The sequence below is a fragment of the Jaculus jaculus genome, chromosome 2 (genome assembly GCF_020740685.1).
Source record: "Jaculus jaculus isolate mJacJac1 chromosome 2, mJacJac1.mat.Y.cur, whole genome shotgun sequence".
Classification (NCBI taxonomy): Eukaryota; Metazoa; Chordata; class Mammalia; order Rodentia; family Dipodidae; genus Jaculus; species Jaculus jaculus.
This window is the reverse complement of record NC_059103.1, coordinates 17991681-18006177: the sequence shown is the minus strand read 5'-3', so window position 1 is coordinate 18006177 and position 14497 is coordinate 17991681.

The window sequence follows — 14497 nt, the reverse complement described above, 5'->3', positions numbered from 1 at the left end:
CTCAGTGTATTGGATGAAATCGGTGCCGGAAGACACAGGTGTGAGTCCCCAGGGGCCACTGCACTGATGTTTCCAGGTTGTCGTGTCCCAGGACAGGAAATTGTACTAGAGACGCATTGTAAGTAATAGAAATAGAGACAGTTTATTAAAAGAAAGGCGCTCCTAAGGATGGGACTGGGCTAGCCAGCTATAGAAAACATACACCCCAAAAGCACTGAGCCCTGAGCCTCATGGTCATTTATGGGTCATTTACACAGCACCCACTCTTGGTTTGTTTACCCCAGGCTTTTCCCATCCATGCTCTACTGGTGCATACAGCCAGCACTGGGAAGATTCTCAGTCTTCTGGCTTCCATCATCTCCTCTCCTGTGTTACCTTGATGTCTCTCACTCCAAGTCCCTATTCTGCCCCATCAGCAGTGGTCTGGCTCTGTAGGAACTGCGCGCATGAAGGCATCTGGTACCCATGGCATAGAAGGTGGGAACCAAGCCACGCCCGAGAGGGTAGACACGCGGGTGGCCTGGAGACAAAGCACCCTGTCTTGGCTGCCTGCACGGAAAGAAATCCTGCTGCCCCTCTCTATTCAGACTTCCCAAAGAAGTGACAGCAGAGCTCTGTGGAGATGTCCTGGCGTCCAGATGGACAGAGAAGCAGCATTTCACCCCGAGGGCAAGGCCTGGTGGTGCACACTCTTGGAAAGGGGAGGGCAGGAGGATCATGAGTTCAAATTCAGCCTAGGCTATATAATGAGTTGCAAGTTAGCCTGAACTATGTAGCAAGAACCCCGTTTCCAAAAAATACCCTATGAAATAAAAAAACTGTACCCCAAGAACCTTGCTCTCTCAGCTCAGTGTGAATGGCCCTGTAAAAGTGACATTTGATGTTTATGTGTCTGTGTGCATGCACATGTTTAAGTATTACAGGTGTGCATGCATGTGTGAGGAGTACCTTGGGTATTATTCCTAAGGTGCTGTCCACCATTTAATTTATTTATATATATATTGCAATGAGTACTTACTTATTCGTTTATTTAGTTATTTGAGAAACAGAGAGAGAAGGAGAAAGGCAGAGAGACAATGGGTGTGCCAGGGCCTGCAGCCACTGCAAATGAACTCCAGACGCATGTGCCCCCTTGTGCATCTGGCTTATGTGGGTACTTGGGAACTGAACCTGGGTCCTTAGGCTTTACAAGCAAGTACCATAACCACTAAGCTATCTCTCCAGCCCCCACATTTGTTTTTGAGACAGAGTCTCACACTGGTCTGGAGCTCACCAATTAGGCTAATATGTCTGTGTAGGAGACCCTATCTCCTCTTCCCCAGTGCTGGGATTATAAGTGTGCACCAACACACTGGGCATTTTTACATGGGTACTGAGGTCCTCAGGCTTGCAGGGGAAGCACTTCACCCACTGAGGCATCTCCTCAGCCCTACACAGAATCTTAGGTGCTTTGAAAAATCTACACAGTGTGGCCAAACACATGCTTAGCCACCGCCCTCCACCACCCCACCCCACACCTTGCCAACTCCAACCCTTGGTCAATTACTTAACAGAGTCATTGCCAAACGTGGGTTTTCATAAATGGTTTCCAGAAACCGTGAAGGTTGAAATGAAGGTGAAGTCGTGGCTTTGCTCTTCCGTTGCGTTTCTCTGGGATTTCTGGAAGATCTCACAGCTCTGAGTTGAGCAACTTCTGCCTTTTGATGATTTTGACTCCCTAGCAACTCCAAGGTCGGCCGTCCTATTAAACCCAAGCAGACTGTCGGCAAGAGCCAGCCTGCACAAAGAAATTGTGTATCTTGCCTGAGAAGTGGAAAATCAAATATCCCTATCATTGGAGGGAATTTTCTTTGCCTGATTTTTAGAATAAAATGTGAATTGCATTTCCTTCCCTGTGGTTGGGGGAAAGGAGAAGGAGGAAGGGGGGGGGGGACAGCAAAACTTCCCTAGCAGGTTGACTTTGGCAAATCCACTGTCCCAGCTTTTCTCTGAGTAGACTGGAATGCTTCAGCTTTTTAAGGCAGACGCTGAGCTATTCTGAAGTCTCCGCATGATAATCTCATGATAACATGTGTCACCAAGTGGAAAGACTTGAGAATCTGCTTAGACCCACTTGTCTCTACAGAAACCCTTGGTGAGGGGACTGGTGTGAAACAGGAAGAGACCTTTGAGGAACAATGAGACCACTGATGTGTCTACTGGCTTTACATAAGTCTCCTTAGCATCCCAATATATTCTAGAACAACTACAAGAGATTAAGACACCCAGGGGGCCTGCCCGTGACCATACTGTTTCTTCCCCATAAGCCTTGTATCAGTCACTCCATGAAGCACAAAGGGACAGCTATTCTTGGGGGCCATCAGCCATCAGAGGTCACTCTCTCCAGGCTGTGCCCCTTGGTTGGTTGCTTATCTGTGGGGCTGAGGTTTATATCAAGAAGACAGAAGAAAGGATGCTTCATTTTTACTTTTTGTAGTACTGAGGATTGAATCTAGGGTCTCGGGCATGCCAGACAGGCACTCCACAGCCATGCCCATCCCAGCCCCTCACTGGGGGATTCTAGGCAGGAGCTCTACCACTGAGCCACGCCCCCAGCCCCTCACTGGGGGATTCTAGGCAGGAGCTCTACCACTGAGTCACGCCCCCAGCCCCTCACTGGGGGATTCTAGGAGGGGGCTCTATCACTGAGCCACACTTTCTGGGATTCTAGGCTAGTAATAGACCACTGATGAGCACTCAGAAGGTGAAGGGAGGCAGGAGGATCAGAATTTAAGGTCATCTTTTGATAGTAAGTTTGGAGCCTTCCTGGGCTACATGCAACACCATCTCAAAACAACAAAACCCCAAAACGATAGACAGGAAGAAAAGTTTAGGGTGTTGGATTTTCTGACTAACTCCAATCTGATAACTTGTTTTTGATTCACCCAGGTGCTAATATATGTCAAGGTTCATCAGAATGAACACTTAAAGTAAGTTGGACTTATCCTTAACCAATTAAACATTAATACAGCTGTTAAAGGACTTGGATCTCAAAAGACAATGTGGTAAATAAAAGCCAAACATTGCTCATGAATCAACATAGGTCTTCTGTTGTTGTTGGTAGGATTTTTGCTTGTTTTGTCTCGGGATTTTTTGAGACAAAGTCCCACTTCATAGTCACGACTGGTCTGGAACTTGCACCAATCGATCTCTCCTCTTGCCTCAGCCTCCCAGTGCTGGGATTACAGGCGTGTGCCACCATGTCTGACACGTGTTGTGTTCTTGGCGAGACACGGGAACAATGACCAGCGGACGCAGCAGCTCTGCTGGCTGAGTGAAGTCATCTTTGAGGAGCATTTTCTCCTCCTCTTATCTTCTGTCCTTGTTTTAACCCACCCTGCTCGTCTGCAGACCTGCTTCCCCAAGCCTAGCCCACCTTCTCAAGAGGTGAGCTTCTGTGTCAGAGCTGCTTAAGTAGTGTCTGTTTTCCCAAACCTCATCAGCAACTGACACCCTCTTTTGCCAATTTTGTGGGTTCTTTGGGGCACCCTGGTGGGGCAAGAGAGAGACACACCATACACTGAGGAGGGATCAAAGTGAAGTTAGCTAAGAAGCCACTTGGCAGAGGAAGATGATATCTTGTCCCCTGAATGACATGAAACCTGAGATATAGAAATGGGGGGAAAGGGACTGGAGAGATGGTTCAGTGACACGTGTTTGCCTGCAAAGCCTAACAACCCCCAGTTCAGTTCCCCAGGATACACATAAAGCCAGATGCACACAAGTGGCACATGCATGTGGAGTTTGTTTGCAGAAGCTGGAGGTGTTAGGTTTGGTCAGCAATGCTGAGAGTCATAGAACTTCTCGCAGGTCCCTAAAAGTCTCTCCTACGGCGCCATTATTGACCTCCAAAATACAGTTAATTCTGTCAGCCTACATGGTCTTAATCACCCAGTGAGAAAAATATAACTATAATATAAACAATGAGTCAGACTAATAGGCTCCCCTGTCTGATGCTGACTTACAATACTAAACTCTAACATTTACTCATGCCTTCTGCCTCCGCCTGTCCCTCATTAACTTCACCTTCCCTGAAGGGAGTCCCATCGACTACATTAGCCAGCCTCTCCCATAAGAACTCGTCATCCTTATGGTCAGCATGAAGAAATTAACCTTCATCTTTTATCATTAATAAAAGGCTGGAATATTAGGTTGGAGCAGGCTCCCAAGATGGAGTCACCAAAGACAACAGGATGGCGACAGACACAAGGAACTGGTTCACCCACATTCTTCAAGGAACTGCCCAGCCATTATCCCTTCCTTGGCTAGTAATGCCACTGCCCCCCCCCCCCCCGCCCCCGTCATGATTTCCTGCTCCCTCATCTTGTAAGTCACCTGATCACTATTCTGGTGTCACACCCTGGCTATCTTAGATCTCCCCTAAAGAAACGTTTTTTTTTTTTTTTTTTTTAACTTTTCCCTTCCTCACCTTCCCCCAGCTGAAGAGCTCTATATAGCCCACTGTCTTAGATCCCAAGCTGGCTGAGCTCCACTCGTGAGCGTCCGTCCTGACAGCTTGTGCTTTTCCCGAATAAAAGCTTCCATCTTTGCCTCCGAGTGGTCTGTGTGGTGGTCTCGGTCACTCTTGAGCCTTACAGGAGGTCCTGGCATGCCCATTCTCTTTCTCTCTCTCCTCTCATTCTCTTTCTGCTTGAAAATAAATTTTTAAAAATTATTTAAAAATTTTTTTTTAAAAAAAGAAATGTGGGAAAAGGGAGGCACTGTGTAAATGGCCTATATATGTCAGTCTAGCATTTTGAGTGTCTTCCTTTGCCCAGCCCCCTAGCCAGCTTCCATTCTTGGAAGTGCCCTTCTCTTTCTTAATAAACCATCTCCAATTCTGTTACTTTGCCATGTCTCCCTGGTGCCATCTTTGTTTCCGGAATTAAGAACCTGAGAATCTCAGCCAGTATCTTGGATTCTGATCCCTGCCTTTGAACTGAGAATACAGCTGCACCTCCTGTTGCTGCCATAGCCGACCTGATGTTGAGCTGTCTGTCCATGAGACACTTATATATGAGTTGACCACTGACTTCCCAGCACCCAGGTTATGGCTTGAATGTGAGCTGTCCCCCCCAAAAAATCAAAGGCAGCTTTTTAAAAAATCTTTTTTTGTTGTTTGGTTGGTGTTTTAATTTTTTACTTATTTATTTGAGAGCAACAGACAGAGAGAGAAAGAGGCAGATAGAGAGAGAGGGAGAGAATGGGCGCGCCAGGGCCTCCAGCCACTGCAAACGAACTCCAGATGCGTGCGCCTCCTTGTGCATCTGGCTAACGTGGGTCCTGGGGAATTAAGCCTCGAACCGGGGTCCTTAGGCTTCACAGGCAAGCACTTAACCACTAAGCCATCTCTCCAGGCCCCCCCCCCTCCCGTTTTTTTGTTTTTTTTTTTTTACCAGAGCTGCTCAAGTCAGAGCATGGGTCCTGGTAATCCTGACAAGCTAGGCTGGGCCACCTCTCCTCATTATTGAGTAATAGTGAAAAGTGCAGACAGGAAACATATTCAATGTAGACACACTTGGAAGAGGGTCAGAGGGAAAGAGGTGTGCATAGCAAAGCCGTCCCTGGCCAGCACTTCCTTGACCCATCATTGTCTGAGCACAAGTGTCTCCTCAAAGGTTCACTGACAAGTTGTCGGAACTGTGTGAAATCTCTTCCCTGGACACAAGCTTCCCCAAGGCTTGGCAGAGTCTGGCACCAGGCTCCAGCTTTTCCCTTTCCCAGCATGAAGATTCCTGGGGAAATTTCAGTTCTTTGGCATCCATTGTCTGATAGCCACAGGAATTGTCACAAGTGTTTTTTTTTTTTTTTTATTTTTTTTCCAGAAAAATCTTTATTCCTTCCTTCCAGGGTGGTTACAAGCTTCACCCAGACACCTACACACCTAAGCTTTCTGCTGCAATCTTCACTAATAGCCAAGGGATGGAATCAGCCTAGATGTCTATCAACAGATGAGCTGATAAAACACATGCCCCCCCCCACCCCACACACACAATGGAGTACTGTTCAGCCACAGAGAAAAGGGAAACAGTTCTTTCCACTGGTACCACTAGTCTGTTTAACTGGCACACTGAAGTGGGTTAGGCCTAGCTTGTTAGGGCTGCCAGAGTCTATGTTCTGATCCTGACAGCTGCAGTAACTAGTTGAGTTTGGTTGTCAGGTACACACCCAGGACTAGGATGTTGGTCAGGACAAGCCTCTCTCCTCTGTATCTCCCTGTTTCTATTTCTCTCTCAACTAAAAAAAAAAAAAAAAAAAAAAAAAAAAAAAAAAAAAAAAAAAACTGTTCTGTCCAGGGTTCACAATGGAGAACCAAGACGGACAGTTTCTTGGGCCCAAGGTCTTATTTATTTATTTAACAGCAGAATAGACTGTCATGACCTGGAAAAGGGAGGGATGCTTCAGATCAGAGGACTCACAGACAATTTCTTGGCTCAAAGACCACAGAGAGAAAGAGATCAGTTGAAGAAAGAGGGAAGGAGGGAGAGGGAAGAGAAGGGAACGTGGGTGGTCGCACTCCCCTGGAGCAGAAGAGTCGAAAGAGAGTGAATGAGGGCCCGGAAGAGGGCTTATGGGGAGAGCAGAGAAACTTCTTGGAGAGGGATGGCCCTTGAGTGGCATCAAGAGGTAAGGAGGCAGGAGGGGGTGAGGGATACGTAGAGATCTCTGGAACCTGCAGAGAAAATACTGGGGATGCGTGCAGGAGATGGAAAGAGGAGTGGGGGAGGGAGGAGAAAGATAAAGAAGTGGTGAATATGATAAAAGGCATGATATACATGTGTGGAAATGCTATGCCATACACTGAAGCCCCTCTCTTCCCACACTTTACATGGGATGACAAGAATTTTGTTTGAAAGACAAAACACAAAGCCCAGAGAAAGGATGAAAGCAGGGAATCCACTACTGACAGGCTGTGGTCATGCAGGGGACACACATGTCATCAGACTGTGTGGGGAGAGGTGGAACTGAGGGGCGGGCAGGCAGGAAGCAGGGAAGGTAGAGGAGCTCTAAGACAGAGCAAACAGTCCCTCTCCTCTTGCTGTGGTGGGGCATTGTTCTCCAGGACTGCCAAGAGGCTCAACAAACTAGGAGCACATATTTTGGTGATGATGATGGTAAGGGCGGGGCTGTTTCCAAATACCACACTTTGCCACCATCAGGGACTAATTGAAAGGGTATTGGTCAGTGTCCGGGGCACCCTCCTCCATAATAACACAAATAGTTCTCAGCGGGGTGTCAGGGGGATTAGATGTTAGATGCCAGAGTTCCTAACCCTGCTGGGTTGTAATCATCACCAAGGGAGCTTTTAAAATGCTCTGTGCCAATACTCTGCAACAGGCCAGTTGCATCTGAAAGTCAGGGGAGCGTGAGCCATCACATTTTAAGACTCCCTGGGCTCTGTTCATGTCTGAGTAGAAGAGGATCAGGACCTGGAGGGCTTGAAATGTCAGAGCAGAAAAGGCTCCTAGAAACCATGAAGGATATTTTTTTTTTCAGGAGGGGCAGATGGGGAAACTGAGGCTGTGAGAGATGAGGGCTCAGGGACTCTGTGGCAGGGCTTAGGGTGGAGAGGGACTCTTCTTCCGTCAGGACCTCCTGGAAGGGGCTGGGAAGACAGCTGAGCGCTTAGGGCACTTGTTTGCTTGCAAAGCCTAAGCACCCAGGTTCTATTCCCCAACACACATGTATGTCAGATGCACAAGGTGGCTCATGCATCCCGAGTTCGTTTGTGGTGGCTGGAGGCCCCGGTGTGCTCATCCTCTCCCTCCCCCCCCCCCCTCTCTTTCTCTCTCTCTCTCTGTATTTGCCTCTTTCTCTCTCATAAATAAATCAATAGGCTTTCTGGAAGCTCTGCCCTTTCCCCCTTCCCCCCCCCCTTCCTCTCACCCCGCCCTATGCTCTCTCCCCCTCTGTGCTGGCGATGGATCCCACCGCTTTGCAAATGCTAGGTAAACCCCGTAGCTCTGAGCCATGCTCCCAGCCCCTCCCTCACTGATGATTCTAGGCAAGCTCTCTTCTGCCCCTGAGCTGCACCCCCAGCCCTCTGTCTACTTTTTCTTTTGACACAGAGTTGCACAGGCTGGCCTTCAGCTCGCCATCCCTCTGCCTCAGCCTCCAGAATGGCTGGGATGCCAGGTCTGCAACTCCAGGACTCGGCTCTCTGCTCCCTTCTTCCTTCTTTTTTCTCTTGAGTGCATTCCATTCACAATTATCCTTCCTCGAGCTTTCCCAGCACCCCATAAAATGATGGTCCAAAAATGAGGACTTTCTACATACCATATGAAACCATAAGGAAGGGTGCGTGAATGCTTGAGGTCACAACCCTGGCCTGCCTGTCTTCCTTAGAAGCGCCCTTGCCTCTCCTGTTTGGTTTTCTGTCTGCGGTGATGGAGTCTCCGAGCAGGCAGTGGCCCCAGGACAACTGTGGGCACGTTCTGTCTAGAACAGCCTGCCTGCGTCGGGCTGAGCCGCCTTGCCAGACAAGGGTCCCTACTTCTCCAAAGTGTCATTCCTAAGGGACCAGGGTGTGTCACCAAGGACAAACAGAAGACGCTGGAGACCTCATCCAGCTCACCTGCTCCACGGAAGGACCCTCAGGCATCTTTGCGCATGGGGGGAGGGCTTCTCCTTCCTCCAGCAGGTCGCTCAGGCCTGGAGCAAGCCTGGGCACCTGTGCTTCTCCTGGTGTGGACTCCGAAAGGCCGAGACCAGGTGAGCGCAGAGCACAACTCGGAGCCAGGCAGGTGCAGCGAGGTTGCGCCAAACGTCTTCCCCTAGCCGGGCGCGCCCCCTGCCGGCCGCTTCCGTTGCTCCAGGCTCCCACTGCCTCCCGCGCCTTACACCAGGCGCCCTCGGGTGGCCCAGCGCCCGAAGCGCAGCTGTCTGGAGATTGAGTTGGGGTGCAGGGGAGGACATCGCAGTATCTTCAGCACCCCAAATTGGTCCAGTCCATTATTGTTTTGTGCTTTTTTTTGTGCATCTCCTGTGATTTTTGAAAAAAAACACTTATTTTTATTTATATTTATTTATTTGCGTGCGTGCGTGTGCGTGTGTCCCTGCAAATGAACAGGCCTCTTGCAGCTGCTCCAGACATCAGGCACCTGCCCTCCTTCTCGTGTTGGGCTTCCGTGAGTGGCTTTGGAATTGAATCCAAGCCAGAAGGCTTTGCAAGCAAGTACCTTTAACGGCGAAGCCATCTTCCCAGACCCTGAAAAAGAATGTTTACCTAATATGTTTATCAAATCACACTTGACTCTTTTCCTTTTTTTTCAGAAAGAAAAACCCAACGAATTCTAAGAGAAGTACGGTGATCGAGGCAACAGAAGAACTGCCTTAACCATTTTGCAGCTTAAAGAGCCCAAAGCGGTGGTTAGCCTAGATGGCAGCCACTTGATAGCATGTGAACTTGACCCCGCAGACCACAGGCTGTGCCCTTGGACATGTATCCTGTCCCGGACATACTGCCTGGCGTGCTTCTATTTCACGTGAATCTCGAGAGGCAGGTCACACCCAGGCTGTGCTTGCAGCCCCGGCCTGACCCTGGCCTCTCCTCTGTGGTCTTGATTATCTTATCACGTGAGTTCACAGTCCTTGCGTGCATCTCATCAAAGTGTTACGTTGTGAAAACAGCGAGACCATTCAGCAGAATGTTCTCACACCTGTAAGGGTTTGTGAGGGGCTGCAGGCTTTGTCTCCTTCACCCCTCTGGGTTCCCCAAGATTTATCTCTCCTTTTAAAAAAAATGCACATGTGATATCGGGGTGTGGTGGCGCATGTCTTTAATCCCAGCACTTGGGAGGCAGAGGTAGGAGGATCACCGTGAGTTCAAGACCACCCTGAGACTACATAGTGAATTCCAGGTCAGTCTGGACCAGGGTGACCCTACCTTAAAAAAACAAACAAACAAAAATAGCATATGTAAGGGCTGGAGAGATGGCTCAGCAGTTAAAGACACTTGCCCACAAAGTCTGATGGCCCTTGTTCAATTCCCCAGTACCCACATGAAGCCAGATGCACAAGGGGGCATTTGGAGCTAGTTTCCAGTGGCAGAAGGCTGTGGCATGACCATTCTATCCTCTCTGTGTCTCTCTGCTTGCAATTAAGTATAAATAAGTTTTTTTTTTTTAAAAAAATACACATATGGGCTAAGAAAATAGCTCAGCAGTTAAAGACACTTTCTTGGAAAGCCTGATGGCCCAGGTTTGATTCCCCAGTACCCACATAAATGCAGATATACAACTTTGCATATGTGTCTGGAGTTCATCTGCAATGACAAGAGGTCCTGACATGCCCGTTCTCACTCTCTCTCTCTCAAATAAATAAATAAAAATATTTTTTAATGAGTACTAGGGATGGAGAGATTGCTTAGTGGTTAGGGTACTTGTCTGCAAAGGCTAAGGACCCTGGTTCAACTCCTCAGACCCCATGTAAGCCAGACGCACAAGGTGACCAAGGCACACAAAGTGATGCATGTGCACAAGGTGGCACACGCATATGGAATTTGATTGCAGGGGCTAGAGGCCCAGGCGTGCCAATTTTTTTTTCTCACATAAAAAATGAGGACTAGGGAGAGATGACTCAGAAGTTAAAAGAGCTTGCTTGGATGGCCTGGGTTCAATTGCCCAGTACCCACATAAAGCCAGACTCACAAAGTGGTGCAGGCATCTGAAGTTTGACTGCAGTGGCAACAGACTGAGGCATGCTCATACCCCTTCTCTTTCTCTCTAGTTATCAAATAAATGAAATAAATATAAGTATATATATATATATATATAATATAATATATAATATAATAATATTTTATATTTCATATATTTATATATATTATATACATTTTTACATATTATAATATATAAAATATATATAAAATAAATATATATTTATATATTTTATATATTTTATATATATTTATATTATATATAGTATATATAATATATATATTATATTTATATTATATATATAATATATAATATATAAATATATATATAATATATATACATATATATAAAATAATGTGTATACGTGCATGTGTGTGTGCACGCATGTAGTTGTGCACTCGTGAGTGTGCGTGCACGTTTGTGGCCAGAGAACAACTTCAATGTCATGCTCAGGTGTGCTGTCCAACATTTTTATGCTTCATTTATTTATTTACTTTTGCGAGTGTACGTGGGTGGCGTGTATGATGTGCAGGCTCACATGTGTTCATGGAGACCCAGGGTTGGCTCTGGCTATCTTCCTTGACCTCACTCCACTTTATTTCCTGAGGCAGGCTCTTTCACTTGAACCCAGAGCTCGAGGCTTTTGGGGATTCTGGCTAGCCAGTATACCCCAGGGATCTCCTATCTCTGCTTCCCTAGTGCTGGAATTACAGACAGAGGGTGCCACACTCACCTGGCATTTACAATAGGATCTGAACTTACATGACAAGCAATTTATCCCCTGATTTATCTCCTCAGCCCCCTTCACTTTTCTGCCTTAAAAAATATATTTTATTTAGGGCTGGAGAAATGGCTTAGCAGTTAAGGCATTTGCCTGCAAGACCAAAGGGCCCAGGTTTGATTCTCCAGGACCCACGTTAGCCAATTGCACAAGGAGGCACACTCATCTGGAGTTCATTTGCAGTGGCTGGAGGCTCTGGCGCACCCATTCTCCCACTCTCTCTCCCTCTTTCTCTGTCAAATAAATAAATAAATAAAAATATTTAAAAAATATTTTATTTATTTATGAGAAAGATTAGATAGATAGATAGATAGATAGATAGATAGATAGATAGATAGAGAGAGAGAATGGGTGCACTAGGGTCTCTAGCCCCATAAACAAAATCCAGAAGCATGCGCTACCTTGTGCATCTGGCCTACATGGGTACTGAGGAATCAAGCCTGGGTCCTTTGGCTTTGCCAGCAAGTGCCTTAACCACTAAGCAATCTCTCCAGCCCTCATCTACCTTTTCTGAGGCAGAGTCTCCCACTGGCCTGAAGCTTGCTAATTAGACCAGACCTGGCTGGTGAGCAAGCTCAGGGATCCACCTGTCTCCACCTTCCCAGTGTGGGAATTGCTAGCATACACCATTATTCTTTCTGCCCCCATGTGTGTTATGTGGATTGAACTCAGGTTTTTATGCTTGCACTTTACTGACTGAACTATCTCCTCATCCCCTCATTTATCTATCTCCTTGATGACCCCTCTCTGACCTCACCACCATGGGGCATTAGAACTCACCTCCCAGTCCTCATTAAGTTAGATATGAATACTGAAAGAAGGCTCAAAGATCATGTTTAATCTTGAAGGCCAAAAGCTGGATGTAGTATGATATATTTGTCATTATAGCATCTGGGAGGCTGAGGCAGGAGAATCACAACTTTGAGGCCAGCCTGGGTTACATAGTGAGTTTCAGACCAGCCTGAGCCACACAGTATGACAGTACCTAAAGTAATAATAATAATAATAATAATAATAATAATAACTTTCTGGGCTGGAGAGGTGGCTTAGCGGTTAAGTGCTTGACTGTGACTCCTAAGGGCCCTGGTTCGAGGCTCAATTCCCCAGGACCCACGTAAGCCAGATGCACAAGGTGGCACATGTGTCTGGAGTTCATTTGTAGTGACTGGAGGCCGTGGTGCATCCATTTTCTCTCTTTCTCTTTCTCTCTCTGTTGCTCTCAAATAAATAAACAAAATTTAAAAAAATCCAGGGCTGGAGAAATGGTTTAGTGATTAAGGCACTAGCCTACAAAGCCAAAGAATCCAGGTTTGATTCTTCAGGACCCACATAAGCCAGATGCACAAGGTGGTGCATGCACCTGGAGTTTGTCTGCAGTGGCAAGTTTGTCTGTAGTGGCTGAAGGCCCTGGCATGCTCATTCTCTCTTTGTCTGCCTCTGCCTCTCTCCCTCTCAAATACATACATAAAAAACAAATTAAAAATTAAAAAAAAAAAGTCCAGAAGGTTAAATGGCTGGTGGGACTATCTTAAAACCTTGTGTTTAAAACTTAATTTCCAAATGTAAATATTAATGAGATGTATAATTGGGATTAAGATGAGGTCATGATGGCTCTTACAAAGGGTTTAGAAGGCCTGGGCTGAACACCCTTTCTCTGCCTGTTATGTTGTATTATGTTATGACACACTAGGAAGGCCCTTGCCCAATGCTAGCACCTTGCTTGTTGGGATGCCCAGCTTCCAGCACTGTGAGCTAAATTAATATCCATTCTTTATAAATGACGTGGCGTTGTGGGTGGGATCGAAGGTCTGGGAGAGAACAGCTATCCATAATAACGTAAGCTCACGAACCTGTGCTTTTCCAAGGCTTCAAGAACTGAAAGGCAAGGACACAGAGAAGGGTGAAAATTTATCAAGGAGAGGATGAAGACAGAGAGAAGAAAAAGCAAGAAAGAGGACTTCCTCCCCTCTCCCAGAGTTGCAGGGAATGGAAAGGAAAAGTCCAGAGAAAGGTTTTCTCTCACATGGGGAACAGGAGTCTTGCTCCTGGGAGAATCCTCTGGGGATAGGCCTCTCACACGTGGCTCAGGTCCCTTTGTGTGAATCAGGCCTCCCACTAGAACGTGAGCCTCACCTTAGGCTTAGGTGTGAAGGGAGGAAGCCGATGGGTCCGGCAGGACCAGGAGGAAGCGCTGATTCAGGAAGGGCCAGCCCACAGGTGCTGAGCCTGGAAAAAATTGAGGAAGAAGCAGGAAGCTGCCGTTGTTTATAGCCATCTTGGATACAACTGAGTCAGATGCAAATTCTAGTCCTGCCTGGGCAGAGTGGCATAGATGTTTCTTTGGGTCAGTCCCTAGCTAATTACCTACTTTTAAAAGCTGTTGTGTTGCTCCTAATCCATATAACTGGCATCAGGTATTGTGTTATAGCAACAACAAAAAAAAAAAAAAAAGAGAAAGAAAGAAAGGAAGGAAGAAAGGGAGAAAGAAAGAAGAAAAAGAGAAAATGGGCTGACTGCAGAATGGGAGAAAATCTTTGCAAGCTATACATTTGACAGAAATTAATATCTAGAATACGCAAAAATTTCAAAAACTAAGCAAGACAAAAACTAGCCTAGTCAATACGTGGGCTTATGAAGTGACTAGATAGTTCGCAAAGGGCAAAATACACATGGCCAATAAACATGCAAATAAATGTCCAACCTCACCAGCCACCAGAGAAATGCAAATCAGAACTACAAAGAGGGACTTGAGATATGGTTCAGCGGTTAAGGTGCTTGCCTGCAGAGCCTAAGGATCCAAGTTCAGTTCCCCAGTACGCACAGAAAGCCACATGCACAAGGTGGAGCATGCACCTGGAGTCCCGTTTGCAATGGCTAGAGGTCCTGGTGCACTCATTCTCTCTGTCTCTATTCTCTCTCTGCTTGCAAATAAATAACTAAAAACTACAAAGAGGGCTGGAGAGATGGCTTGACGGTTAAGCACTTGCCTGTGAAGCCTAAGGATCTGGGTTCAAGGCTC